Raw genomic sequence first — 14,249 nt, 5'->3', positions numbered from 1 at the left:
TTGGAAGACGATATCATTGACTTTATGAGAAGAAATGCTCAGACCACCCGATTCAATAATGTGAAATTACAAGGCACAGATTCCTTGGTGTGTGGACAATATTGTGTGTATTTTCTGCATCATCGCAGCCTGGGTTATTCCTTAGAACATTTAGTGACTCATTTTGATCCTCGTTCTTCTTCTAGAAACGATGTGAAAGTAGATCAATGGTTTTGTGACCATTATGCTTATCTTTTGTCTCAAGCTAGGAAACGTAGTGTCCATCAATGGCCTAATGACTTCCAACAGTGGAAATCACAATTTCATTCACAACGTTGTCAGCTCTGTTTAAAGTAGAGTGTTAATTGAAAAAAATGTTTGAGATTTGAAAAAAATGTTTGATGTTATATTGTTGGAATATTGTTAAAAATGTTATAGTTGTTTGTTAGTGTTAAGTGATTTTGAATAAGAAAATGTTGTGTTTTGAAAAAAATGCCTATGTCTTTTGTTTGGCTATAGGAATCTTGATTCATGCTCTTTGACTTCTTACTATCCCTCTCATGACACTCATTAAACGTTGCGGCTCGAAAACCGTGGAGGGATGTTTTCCTTCACGTCCGCGCTTTGACTTTAAAGCCGGGGGTAGCCTCCAGTCTAACCATCCATTGTCGACTCATCCTCCTACGAAGATGTGCTCCAAACTAGCTAAGCTAAACGAAGCCTACGTGAATTTGCATAGGGTCAGACACAGTCTGATACCGAAGCCAGAAGAGATAGAGAATGTGAGAATGTTAAAAGTCACTGAAGACCTGATAGAAGAGCTCTTCAGAGAAGAAGTGAACAGGGAGAAAGAAGAATGGACAGAGAAGCACAGACTTCAAAAACAGCAGAGAGAGCAGCAACAGCAGCAGCAGGAACCTGAACCTGACAGAGGCTTTGTCTATTGTCGTATCGACACCAAAGAGTTCTTCTTCTCTTTCCGAAGAAGCTGACCTATCGTCAGAAAGTCTATCATCAGAGGACGTCGCATTCTTAGAAACTAAAAGATTGGCATAGCAAACAAAAAAACAGCCCTTTTCAGGGCTACCCAACACTCTAGAAAAGAATTAACAATCCATTTGCCAATGTGTGTATGTAGAGTAGTGTGGATATAAACACGGTCTCTTTTTTATAGTGTGAGTGTATGTGTTTGTGTATATGATTGTGTGTTTGTAAGTGCTCACGTAAGTTTGTGTGGATAGTAGATTATGATCATGGTTTTTTTTGCTGTTTCACGTGTGGGGAGAGTAGATTTGGGATTTAATTGCTTTGGGTATGTGGATAGTATATTGAAGTGATTAATGAAAATTTTTAAATTAGTAATGGTTAGTATCAAAAAGTGAGTGAGTGTTTCTTTTAGGTCCGCGCGTTGTTTGGTCATGATCTAGGTAATATCAATTTTGTTTTGGGGGATGTTTTCCTTCACGTCCGCGCTTTTAGTATAAATTGAAAATCGCTGGGCAGTCCAGCTACCCTGTTCATTCGTTAACAAGACAATGAATACCAGATTTTGTAAAGCTTCTAGAACTCCAGATGCACCTGGAATATGCCAGGCGCATACTAAATGAACTGGCCGCGGAGGACATTGTCGAAGAGGGAAGGATGAAAGAGGAGGAGGAAAGAAGAAAAAAAGAAGAGGAGGAAAAGGAGAGAGGAAATTTCAGAATCCCAGAGACAGAAAATTGGGATTCTGAAGCCACTTATCCCGCCTCTGCTCTCTCCCGAAAAAGAGTGAAAAGAGACTGGGAATGAAGATGTGTGTGTGGTGCCAGGCCTGGAAGGTGCCATCATTAACCAGGTGCCATGGAGTTCAAAAACAAACAGCCCTTTTCAGGGCTACCCAAACCTTTAGAAAAGAAATAGTAATCGATTTGCCAATGTGTGTGTATGTAGAGTAGTGTGAATATAAACACTGACTCTTTTTTTAAGTGTGTGTGTGTGTGTTTGTGTGTGTGTGTGTGTGTGTGTGTGTGTGTGTAAGCGCTCACGTACGTTTGTGTGGATAGTAGATTATTGGGTTTCATTATAATGCTTTGCGTGTGTGGATAGTAGATTTGGGGTTTGTTAATTGCTGCTTCACTTATGTGGATAGTAGATCATATGAAATGAGAAAAGTAGGGGATGTTTTCCTTCACGTCCGCACGTTTTAAGTGATGATCAAGGCAATATAACTTTTGGGCTTTAGGGGATGTTTTCCAGCACGTCCGCGCTTTTCGTATAAGAACCCACAGTATTCGTCGTTCAAACCATTCTACAGAGAATAAAAAAGAAGATGGCTTCAAACCAACTTGATAAAATGAAAACATTGCAAGACGTCCTGGACAATTTGGGTATGATGGAGCAAATGTTAGTGAGGTTAAACGAGGATCACTATTCTTATAATCCCCATCGAGTGAAGATGGAGATCAACAATTTAAGAAAAGTAAAGGACATGATCAATGCTCTGATGAAAGAAATAAAGGAGGAGAAGGAGGATGAAGAGGAAAGGATAAGGATGAGAGTATGGAACGAAAAAATTGAAAAGAAAGAAGAAAATGAGAAGAGGAAGAAAGAAGAGGAGGAGAAGAAGAAAGAAGAGAAAAAGAAGGAAGAAAAGAAAAGAAGAGAAAAAGTGTAGGACAGAAAATAAGAAGCTGGTGGAGAAATAGAAGAAATTAGAAGAAGAAGAAACCCAAAGGCCCTTTTCAGAGCCACCCACATTTCTCGAAAAGAGATAGACTTTCAATTGCCTACCCGTTTTTTTTTTTATTTTATTTTATTTTATTTATTTTTTTTATTTTTTTAAAAAAAAAAAATCCCATGTTTAATTCCCCTTGTCCCTAGAATTGCTTTTTTCTCCCATGTTAAATTTCCCTTGTCCCTAGACTGACCCACACTCTATTCCCATGTTCAATTCCCCTTGTCCCTAGAGCGTTCCAGCAATATTTCCCATGTTAAATTTCCATTGTCCCCAGAGTGTCCCAAGGTGTTTTTTAATGGTAAGTCCCATTGTCCCTAGGGTGTCCCCACTCACTACTTCTGTCTCATTTAATTGTTACCTTACTTACGTAATTAGATTAATGCATTTGTTTTCTTTTCTTTATTTTTTTATTGTTGTTTGTTTTTGTTTTGTCAAAATCCTTACCAAGTTTTCTATGTTTTGACGTACGAGATGGTGTATGTAGATATGTCTCGAACTAAGGTACTTCCGCTCTGTATTTTGTTGACATCTGCTTACTTTCATCAAGCGCCAGTTTCGAACATTAGATACGACCTAACTATTTCAACGTATTTATAGTCGATACAGCGGGTGATTTCTCATTGATAATGATCTGAACTTAATCTTATTTTTCTGTAAGTGAAAACAAAGTATAAAATTATTAAATATACTGTGATTTAATAAACATATTATAAACCATAAATAAACAAACAATCATAGAAATAAAAAATAAATATTTATAACATAAATAACTGGAAGGCTTCGAAATTGTCTCTACTCTGTGGCATGAATGAAGACGGGGAGGGAGGTAAAAATGATATAGCTTAGCATTGTGTGAATTTACAATATGATTGATTTCGGAAAACATACTATTAATACAAGTTTGTATTGATTGAAGTCTATCAAATTGGTCTTACACTTGCCATACAAAGAGTGAATGAACAAAAGATGGAATTGAATTTTGTAATAAGCCTTGATAGCTTGAGCTCGGTGTGCTTTATGCTATGTTATTAATTATATACATTGTTGTCCCTTTGTTATTTTATTTTTTTGTAGCAAGAGGGTCTTCACGTTATTTAATATTCGGAAAATTGTTTTGGGGTTTTTTTTAACTCGTGTTTGTTTCTTGCAAAAACTAGGTTTGCCATCTCTAAACTTGTTTACTGGAATACATGGTTGTTTGCCTGCTATGTTTAATTCGGTAACTATAAAATCATTTTAGTGTAGCGGATTGTATGACAGAGCCGACAGCCGACACTTTAAAATGACAACAAAGTGTCAACTTGAGGTTTTCATTTAATTAACAAATTTGTTAAGCGTCGTGAAGTGTGCCATCGTGTTACATCTGCATAGACTGGCCACACCCAATTGATGAATGGCTGGCTCAACTGCGCTCTCTTTTTACAGGATTGCTGCTAAAGCCACACATATCTACGTAATTCGGGCCAATTCCATCCCATAATTGTAATGAAATGGTATTGCCTTAAAGGCCGTACCTGGAAATGGTACTGGTGGAAAAATATTCGCTTTGCATCTCTAAAGTTCTGTGTTTAATACAGTTACCGATGATATGAACTATATTGTTCAAAAAATATTTCCGCATCTACACTCCAAAGTGCCGATGCTACAACTGCTAGTGCTACTGCTGTTGCTGTTGCTACCAACATAACCACCATCATTAACAATAAGCACAGTGGTTGCATTGAAAACACTACCAATGTAACAACGGCTACCACTGTCTAGTAACTAAGCAAAGCTAGGCCTCGTGTCAGTGACTCTGTTTATGCTTAAATTTTACAAGGTCATGATGTGTTAAATCCTCGCTCATTTTTCTACCTTAATTACTCGTTAATTCATTCTTTCAACACTCATATTGATATAATAATAATAATAATAATAATAATAATAATAATAATAATAATAATAATAATAATGATAATAATAATAATAATAATAATGATAATAATAATAATAATAATAATAATAATAATAACAATAATAATAACAACAACAATAATAATAACAATAATAATAACAATAATAATAATAATAATGTATTTCTTATTCTGCTCCAAAAGTTTTTTCCCATAGCCATGGCAACTACTTTTCTAAAAGGAAATTAAAAGAAAATACAGTGGGGGGTCGACCCTTGAATATAAGTCCTCTAAAGTCGGGGGGTGGGGTAAGTTTTTATTTTGTTAATAAAATATTCAGTAATATAACACAATTGGTGATCCCCTTTTGGATTCTCAAGTTTATCCACTTTTTTATCACGTGCTAACTCCCCGACTGTCCAGAACAAATCTTATAAAATTATAAAGCGTTTAAAATCAAAGTAATTAATACCTGTCATTGTCATTATTAAGCCTTATGTACTAATTTGCATATGTTTGAATATTGCCAGCCGTTTGAGAGTCTTGTAAGGGTGGCAATGAGAAGAACTGATGGGATTACTGGACAAGAAAAGAACTGATGGGATTACTGGACAAGGAAAGAACTGATGGGATTACTGGACAAGGAAAGATTCGAGAATTAGTCAATCATCAGAAGTACAATTCAAATAAGACGTACATCTTTTACACAATTTTTGTCTGCCCTTTCGATTAAATTTTATTTAAAAACGTATGGCCAATAAGGATTTTGAATAGCTTTGAACATACAAATTGCACAAAACATACGCAGATGAAAATGAATTCATGTTTTGCTTGTCAGTGTCAGGATTAGCTATATTGGTATCACAGAATTTAACAGTCCATTTAAGTTGAGTCACTGATAATGTTCAAGATTCATGTAGAAAATTAATTTTAAAAAGTTAATACTTAAAGACTACTGTTTTTCTGCTTGAGTTCGTTTTTCTTGATGACACGTCTTTATTGAATACTAAAGTCCATACAGTTATTGCATATTTTATATTATATATGTTAAGATCTATTCATCCTGAGAGAAGGGGGAAGACCAAGAAGAGAAGGATGAAGAAGAAAAAGTGAAATAGACCTCAACATGGAAATACGGCTTTGAAAAACGAACATCAGGGAAGGTATATTTTCCAGAGTGAGAAAGGGGAAAGCATTTTGTCCCAAAAGTCTTTTAAACTCTGTGGCGAAAAAAAAATACATTTTTCTCCCACTGCTACATTTCAGTATCGACCGCTCTGGTGGCCTGATGCGGGAGGTCGCGGGTTCGATCCCCGGCCGAGTCATGCCAAAGACTTATACAAATGGTACATACAGCTGCCTTGCTTGACGCTCAGCATTGAGATGTTAGTGTTAGGACCAGTGTCAGGATAATGTGACTGGGTGGGACATGATGCTACATGTCTGCGGCATGATGCCTCAATGCTAGACATCACCCTAAACTGCCACTCTGCAGACATCGTAGCGATTTGAGTGAGAAAAAAAATTAAAGCTACGTTAAAACTCCAAAACTCTCTCTCTCTCTTTCTCTCTCTCTCTCTCTCAAACACACACACACACACACATAAACACACATTCAGTATTTCATGATCAAATGTATGATGAATTGACATATTCAATATCTCATCCGAAAATCTATAATAAATCACGAAACCCATGTGTCTATATAATTATTATATGCTCATTGTTTCCCCCGTTAACTTTACATTGTCCAAATATTTCAATATTCCCCGATACTGAACGCGCGCGACAATACACATATAGCATTCATGTGAATAAAGGAACTACTTTCTATTGTAAACAAACAATGACGCAGACGCCAGCACTTTTGATTTGTAAACAGAGGCTCTTTACGTTGTGGTTGTTGAAATTTGTTTCTGAATGAACTAAAAGATGTTTCGTGGACTGCAAAAAACCCCAGCTGTTTTGGCACATTTCGCGTTGATACAATGTTATACATTATATAAAAGACGGAAGATTAGGTCCTTACAAATAACATACAAGTGACAAGGCATATACTGTCTTCTTTATCTGGTGATAAGAATGGCAAAATAAAATATACTTACAGTTTTACATCCTGAATTTCCTCAAAATGTTTTTTCTTAATTCTGCAAATCCGAATTACATTAGCCATGTCATAGGTTTTCAATCTGGATTACACATTTCGAAATTGTGCTGTAATTTCGATGATAAGTGCAATTGCATCCTCCTTACTGCACCCAAAATGAAATAAGCATTAAATTCCATAGCGTCTTTTTGATAATTGCAATTGAAGGACTTCATATTTTTCCCACGTTATGATTTCAAACATTCAGTGACAGAAACAGAAACACATTTGCAGACGTAAACACGCTTCTCCCGCGCCACTTCAATCCAATGTATTTCATGCATAATTTGCACAGATGAATCCAGTTGAAAATCACAAACTTTAGTCGATTCGAAACAAAATACCAAAATATATTCATTCCAGATCAAATGGAAAAGTTGTTGCAATGCGCATTCATTCACAATATGACTGCAAATTTAAATTTTAACTAGACACGCCATTTTCTTTCGAAAGTTATGTCGAACGCGCGACAAGTTCAAATTTATCTGGGCGGAGTTATGTGCACATTAATAATGATGTCATTGTGTAATGAAAAATCTGCGCTTGTGTATTTAGTTTGGAATACGGCATTCATTCATTTACGTTGTTTCTTGTAGTGTATTTTGTTTATATAATTAAACCTTAGGTAGAATAAAAAAATGAGCATATAATAAAAAGTTTACTGCATTTGTATGGGAAAATATAAACTCGTTTTGTCGGAAGGATATACTGCACTCACAAGTTCGTTCTGTATTCCATCCCAAAACTCGTTCATATTTTCCCATACAAATGCAGTAACCTATAATTCTTGATCAACGTTATTTAAGGAGCAACGTCACGATTATGGGCGGACCAGTAAATTTCCGGTCTTGAAATTTATATGGAACTTTTCTTTCTTTTTGGACTTTAATAGAACTTTATCAGGATTATTTTGGATTCGCTTCATAATACTTTAAGTTCCTCTCACATTTTCATTTATAAGAGTGATAATTAATTTGTTTATAAGTTTAACAAACTTGTTGGTTTTGCTTCTTTCTGTTAATGACCATAGAGTTGTTACACCGGAATTGAAATCTGTGACCAATGGCATGGTTTTTTGTTCACAGTTCAACCTCTGAAATAACTGCCAGTTAAAACCTATGATTAAATATTTTATTTAATTTACTCATGTCCCTTAATAACTGAGTCTGGTACAACGATGCAAACAATTTCTTGTGTGCGCGTTTTTCATAGATGCAAATGCAATCCTGTTTACATAAGGTGCGGCTGAGGATAGTCATGCATTGCATTAAATTTCGAACCCAAAGTACCCTAAGGATCTAAGCGAGTTTTCTTTCTTATGTAAGTTTGGTTATTAAAAAAAAAAACCACCATGTCTCAAATTATTCGATTCTTTTATAGACACATAAATTAGAAAGGTTGAATTAAACAAACTTTAATAATTTATTTATCAAATACATGCGCAAATATCTGCCCACCGACCATTATCGTCAGATTAAACGTATATATGGCTTCTCGATTCAAGGTAAACAAGATTTTGTCATACCTATGAGTCGTGACAGTAGTATTTGCCACGTGCAGTGTTCATACAAAGAGTAAAGAATATAAAACAGACAATAATATAACTGCTTATTATAAAGTGACACAAAGAAAGTTTTCATTTTATTATTACCTGCTGTTTTATTACCTTTTTAAAAATTTACATAGATTTCATTCTTTCATTTTGCTAATGAGTTTCGAATTTGTAGCTTTTAGTACATAAATGAATGAATCCGAATTTATGTATACCAAGTGGGAAGATCAAACATGGACTGATTGTATGTATGTATGTATGTATGTATAAAGGAGTGTGTGTGTGTGTGTGTGTGTGTGTGTGTGTGTGTGTCTTGGATTTTTAACGTAGCTTTAACAATTTCAAGTTATATTACTACGATGTCTTCAGGGTGACAGTTTATAGTGATGTCTAGCACTGGGGCATCTTATAACAATTTATGCAACTAAGGATTGCATCTTACCGTTATTTGTCTTTGGAGCAAATTATTGTTGTTTGCTTTTTTTCATTGAAAATATCTACCTTCACTTTATATAAACAAATCAATTCTTATTTTTTTTACTGAAAATGTAAGCAGAAACAAGCATACCCCTTATTCTCTAGCAAATTCGGTTTTGTTGCCTAATTCCTACAGCAGCGAATCAAACGTTTCCTTACTCATTAGTCGTTGTATTTTAAAATTTCAAGTATCCATCTATTTTATTTAATGGATTACTAATTTATAGTAGAGCTGTCATTACACTCATTCAGAACCAGTTTAAAAGATTTAGGAAATTACTTTTATTTCATCAAATGAAAGTGTCAGTGAACGACCTAAAAATGGAATAATCTATTTTGTTTCAGAGGTAACCAAGGGGCAAAAATGTTGCGAAGATTGGAATTAACCATACAAATACATAAAAATGAAAATTGGAAAACCTTGCAGCAATTTGAGAAAAGAAACTGTCAAATATAAAACAAAATATCCATGTTAACAAATCTGACCGAACGCTGCACACCCCGCGTGGATATAAGCAATACCATTTATACTGTTTATACTGTTAAATAAATAGAAATGGTCACAACATTATGCTATACATTGAATACACACTTACAACGTACCAGATGATTAGTAACATTAGTATGATTATAGTATAAATTTTGAATAAATAGCAGACGTATCAAGCCACATACGTTGTGATACACAGTATAAGTATTACATAAATAGCAGGCGTATCTAGCCACATACGTTGTGATACACAGTATAAGTATTAAATAAATAGCATGCGTATCTAGCCACATACGTTGTGATACACGTTATAAATATTAAATAAATAGCAGGCGTATCTAGCCATATACGTTGTGATACATATTATAAATTTTAAATAAATCGCAGGCGTATCAAGCCAATACGTTGTGATACATAGTATGAATTTTAAATAAATAGCAGGCTTATCAAGCCACATACGTTGTGATACACAGAAGATATAAATACATAATTGTATCCTTGTAAAAAAAAAATAACAAAATACTAGATCACGTGACGTCATTCTCGGAGAAATGTTAGTAAATCAAATATCGGACAGTAGATCTAAATACATGTAAACATGTACATCGAATTTATCAATAATATGGCACCAAACCTATCATGGCCTGATGTAAGAAAACTACATTTAGCTATGAAATGGCCAACAACAAAACACAAAACGTTGGACAGCGAGTACAAAAAGATGAAAAAAGTTAGGCATATTGACAACAACATGACATGATCTACAGGCTAGATATTTAACATGACATGATATACAGGCTAGATATTCTGTGGTCACTAGGCACATGGACAACAACATGACATGATCTACAGGCTAGATATTTTCTAGTCACTAGGCACAATGACAACAACATGACATGATCTACAGGCTAGATATTGTCTAGTCACTAGGCACATGGACAACAACATAACATGATCTACAGGATGTATATTTTCTAGTCACTTCAGATAGTACAGGGATGAATAAACTGCTAGAAATCTATTAAGCGATCAATGCATTTTTCTGTACTGTACGGACTTAGTATTTACTAATACATTTCCAACCAGGTTTGTTGATTGAGAAACCGGTTTGAAGATTGCAGGATTCTATAAACTCATTTGGATTACATTTTCCGAGTAGTCTATCAATGCCACGAATGAAACCAGTCTGCTTTTTATTGCATTCTCGGGTTTTAATAGTTTGATAATGGAAAAGGCAGAGTATAAATATTTGTTTTGAAACATATGCTGCAGGCAATCTAAAATTGCTCCAGAAGAAAGAAAAAACGTTTATTCATATCTTATTGGGCTTCAAATTGTTAAAGCTCCCAGTAAACTCAGATCAACGTCCGTTCGTGAATATTTAGATATTCCTTCGTGTGTATAATGCAAATGATAATATGAGATGTACGGATACACAAGGTTTAACAGCTATCCAGTGTGCGGGGTAATGCGACTGGACTAGGTACTCCAATATCAAAAAAGTGAATAGTGAACTTACATATCTAAAGCCTTATTCAGCAGTGTCTATTTTGTTGAACTTGGACGCATTAACGTCTAAATGTCTACGGAATTCTAGTTCTTGAACTGCGTCACGTCCCAAGAACCAAAGACTCTCTTCTTTAATAGTCAGATGTACTTTCCTTAAAAACAATAATTTTAACTTTTTAGAACTGTATCCGAATGCCTACTTTATAGAGCTCCGGTGGCCTAGTGGTAAGAGCGTCCGCCTCGGATGCTGGGGGTCGTGGGTTCGATCCCCGGCCGATTCATACCAAAGACTTACAAAAATGGTACTAACAGCTGCCTCGCTTGCTGTTCAGCATTAAGAGGTTAGCGTTAGGACTGGTCGACCTGGTGTCAGGATAATGTGACTGGGTGGGACATAATCCTGCATGTCTGGGGCATGATGCCCCAATGCTAGACATCAGTATAAACTGTCACACTGCAGACATCGTAGCGATGTGACTGAAAAATTGTTAAAGCTACGTACGTTAAAAATCCAAATCACACACACACACACACACACTTTATAGAGCAATCAAAACTTATCTTCATTAAGTGAGCTATGCTTAATTTTGAGAGACTTCGAGGAAGCATAACGTCTCACCGGAAATTAGTTTGATATTCTCTTTAAAATGATAAATGGCTGTGGTCGTGTCATACGGTGTCAAAAGATTTCTCAGCATCAGTAAAAGCTGTGTACGATCTGTTTTGGTTTTCATTAGTATCATCAATTACTATAAGGACCAAACAATAAGTCATAATGAAACCCAGACCCTTTTGAAAGCCACTTCCACACCACCTTCACCGCCAAATCTTTAAAGATTTTAAATCTGTATGTAATCTTTTTAATAAAATCTGTTAAAAAGTCCTTAAAGATTACTCTAAAGAGTGTATTCTCCTAATATGTATGCTCAGATATCTTTTATTTTTATTTTCTCCCGTAAAGAAATGGAAATTATCAGAACTTCTTTAAATTTGCTCGGAATTTGTCTAATTTTAAATTTGCCCGATACTGAACATGAGAAAGCAAAGATGCAAGTTCTTTCAGTGTAATTGGATCTAACTCTAAACTTTCAGCAGTGTCTTTCCACGTCCAAGCTGCTTCACAAATTTTCTCATCAAACATTTTATATATGTTGGCAAAATTTGGTGAGGAATATTGCATTGTCTCAGAATGTGTTACAATCTGAACCACTATATCTGCAGGATCTTGAAAAGTATTATCATCAAATTTCATTTCAAGGGATTTTCAAATCAGTTTTGGTAAGCCTAGGTATTTATCGATGTTTTCAGCTTGTTTTTGTTTTGTTTTTTAAAAAAAATATATATATAGTTTTGAAATTAGTAGTTCTTGGCAGTATCTACTATTGCCTCTATTGACCATGGTTTTGTGCAAATTTTATTTTTCCACTCATTAATCCATAAGTGTTTTACAAAGGGTTTGAATTTCGCTACAGGAAGGACCTTTTTGCTTGCACCAGAGAGAGTGTTAGCGATTCAACCAGTCGATATATTCCATTTGATAAATAACTGAAAAGATTCGTATATCATATCCAATTACCACGAAGAATCAACATTCCTTAAACTGAACTTTAAGCTATTGAAGTTCGAATCACCCATAGTGTAAAATTGAAAGTAACAAGACCTTAATATAAGTATGTGTTCGAATCACCCATAGTGTAAAATTGAAAGCAACAAGACCTTAATATAAGTATGTGTTCGAATCACCCATAGTGTAAAATTGAAAGTAACAAGACCTTAATATAAGTATTTGGTTAATAAATAAATTAGAGCATCATCATCAGAGGTCATTGCCCGTTTGACCATCTCCATTTTTGACTTGTTAATAGCGAAATGAACATCCTTTTCTACGAATCCTATGCTAGGGCCATACAGTAATCTGGACAACAGCGGTAACTGATAGACACACAGCTGGTGACCTGAAGTTTTCTTGAAATAGTAAATGTTCAGAAATGTCACATTGATCTATTTGTGGAATTGAAAGTAACTAAAATAAAGGGCACTAGACATAATACATGTGTCATTCCATGTGACAATGTTAAAATTGCACAGGATAGAACCTAGCAAACAATCAGGAACCAGAATATGTACATGATTCCTTACTCAAAAATTCTTCTGGATAAGACGCAATATTGTTCACTAGCTTATTTGTTAATGATCGTCTACCATAAACCGCTTTGATCCAATATGACCTTTGCAAGAATTTCCTCATAATCCGAAAAACTATCCACATTTAATCTAGGAGACTCGGAACACTATCGCTTGCTTTTCATAATTCTTATATAAGTAGCTTCAACGTTACTTTTGAGCAGAAACTTGCAAATTGCATCTCATCCACTGAGGGACCAATATTACCTACACGAAACCTATTGGATACCCTAAAGAATCCGCCACCACCACCATCATCATCATCATCATCGCGTCATCCACAAGACGAAAATCAGCATATTTCTTCCTGTTGGGCTTTCATTATGTAATGTTGACCTATCCACCTTTTGAATCCGTGATTCTTTCAGGAATTCTAGAAGAATCCTCAACAATATTTCTACCTGAACTATGAGCAGTACTGTTTGACCTACATGAGCCTTAGTCACTATCAGGTACTCAAATTGAGTAATATTGCCTTTTAGGTCTAATTCTATATTTTAATAAGTTCAGAGGTTACCTTGATCAGTGACTTTTTGAATGTAAGTCTTGAGCGTAATCTTACAGTTAGAGGCAATGTTAGTTACAGGCAGAACTGTCATTTACATTTTTTACATTTAAACTTAGCAATAACGTATTTGATCTTTTATCAAGGGTGCTCGAGAACCTCTTGGTTAACCAATGACTCATGTAGTACCTGAGGATATATAGGCTGTATTCTATATGACCCATTTTGACATCCGCATTTTTATGCAGAATGTTTGATCTTTTGAAGATGTTTACAAGAATGTGATGCAGCAAGCTACTAATTTAAATTTAACAGCTGGTTTATTTATTTCCACTTTCTCTGTGCATCAAGACATTTTATTGATTGATTGGTTTATTTTGTGTACCTATCTTCTATATGAGGTTTACTTTTTTGGAGCGCAAGTAGTTCCGCCTGTTTACAACTGATTGTCCTGTTCAGCTATTTAATCATAGGCACACAATGGCATTTTACAAAATGGTACTGCGAAGCGCATGGTTCATCTCTATTTCGAGCCAAAACAGCTAACATCATTGTAGACTGTGTGTGTGTGATCACGAAGTACTACTCTGAGTCTGAATTAGTGTCACGATTGATGAGCTTGATGCAGTGAACCTTCCAATGATGCAATCATGTTGCTAACAATGTAAAGATCCTCACCTTCCAATATGATACAAATCCAATCACAAGTATCTCAAGCCGATTTTGAAATGTATTCCCAATATTTTCCAAGATTCATTTTGAGAAATTCTGTGATGACGAAATTAGACACTTGTAA

Source organism: Sinohyriopsis cumingii, chromosome 18 (assembly GCF_028554795.1).
Source record: "Sinohyriopsis cumingii isolate HCF-2022 chromosome 18, ASM2855479v2, whole genome shotgun sequence".
NCBI classification, from domain to species: domain Eukaryota; kingdom Metazoa; phylum Mollusca; class Bivalvia; order Unionida; family Unionidae; genus Sinohyriopsis; species Sinohyriopsis cumingii.
This window is presented reverse-complemented; position numbering follows the sequence as displayed.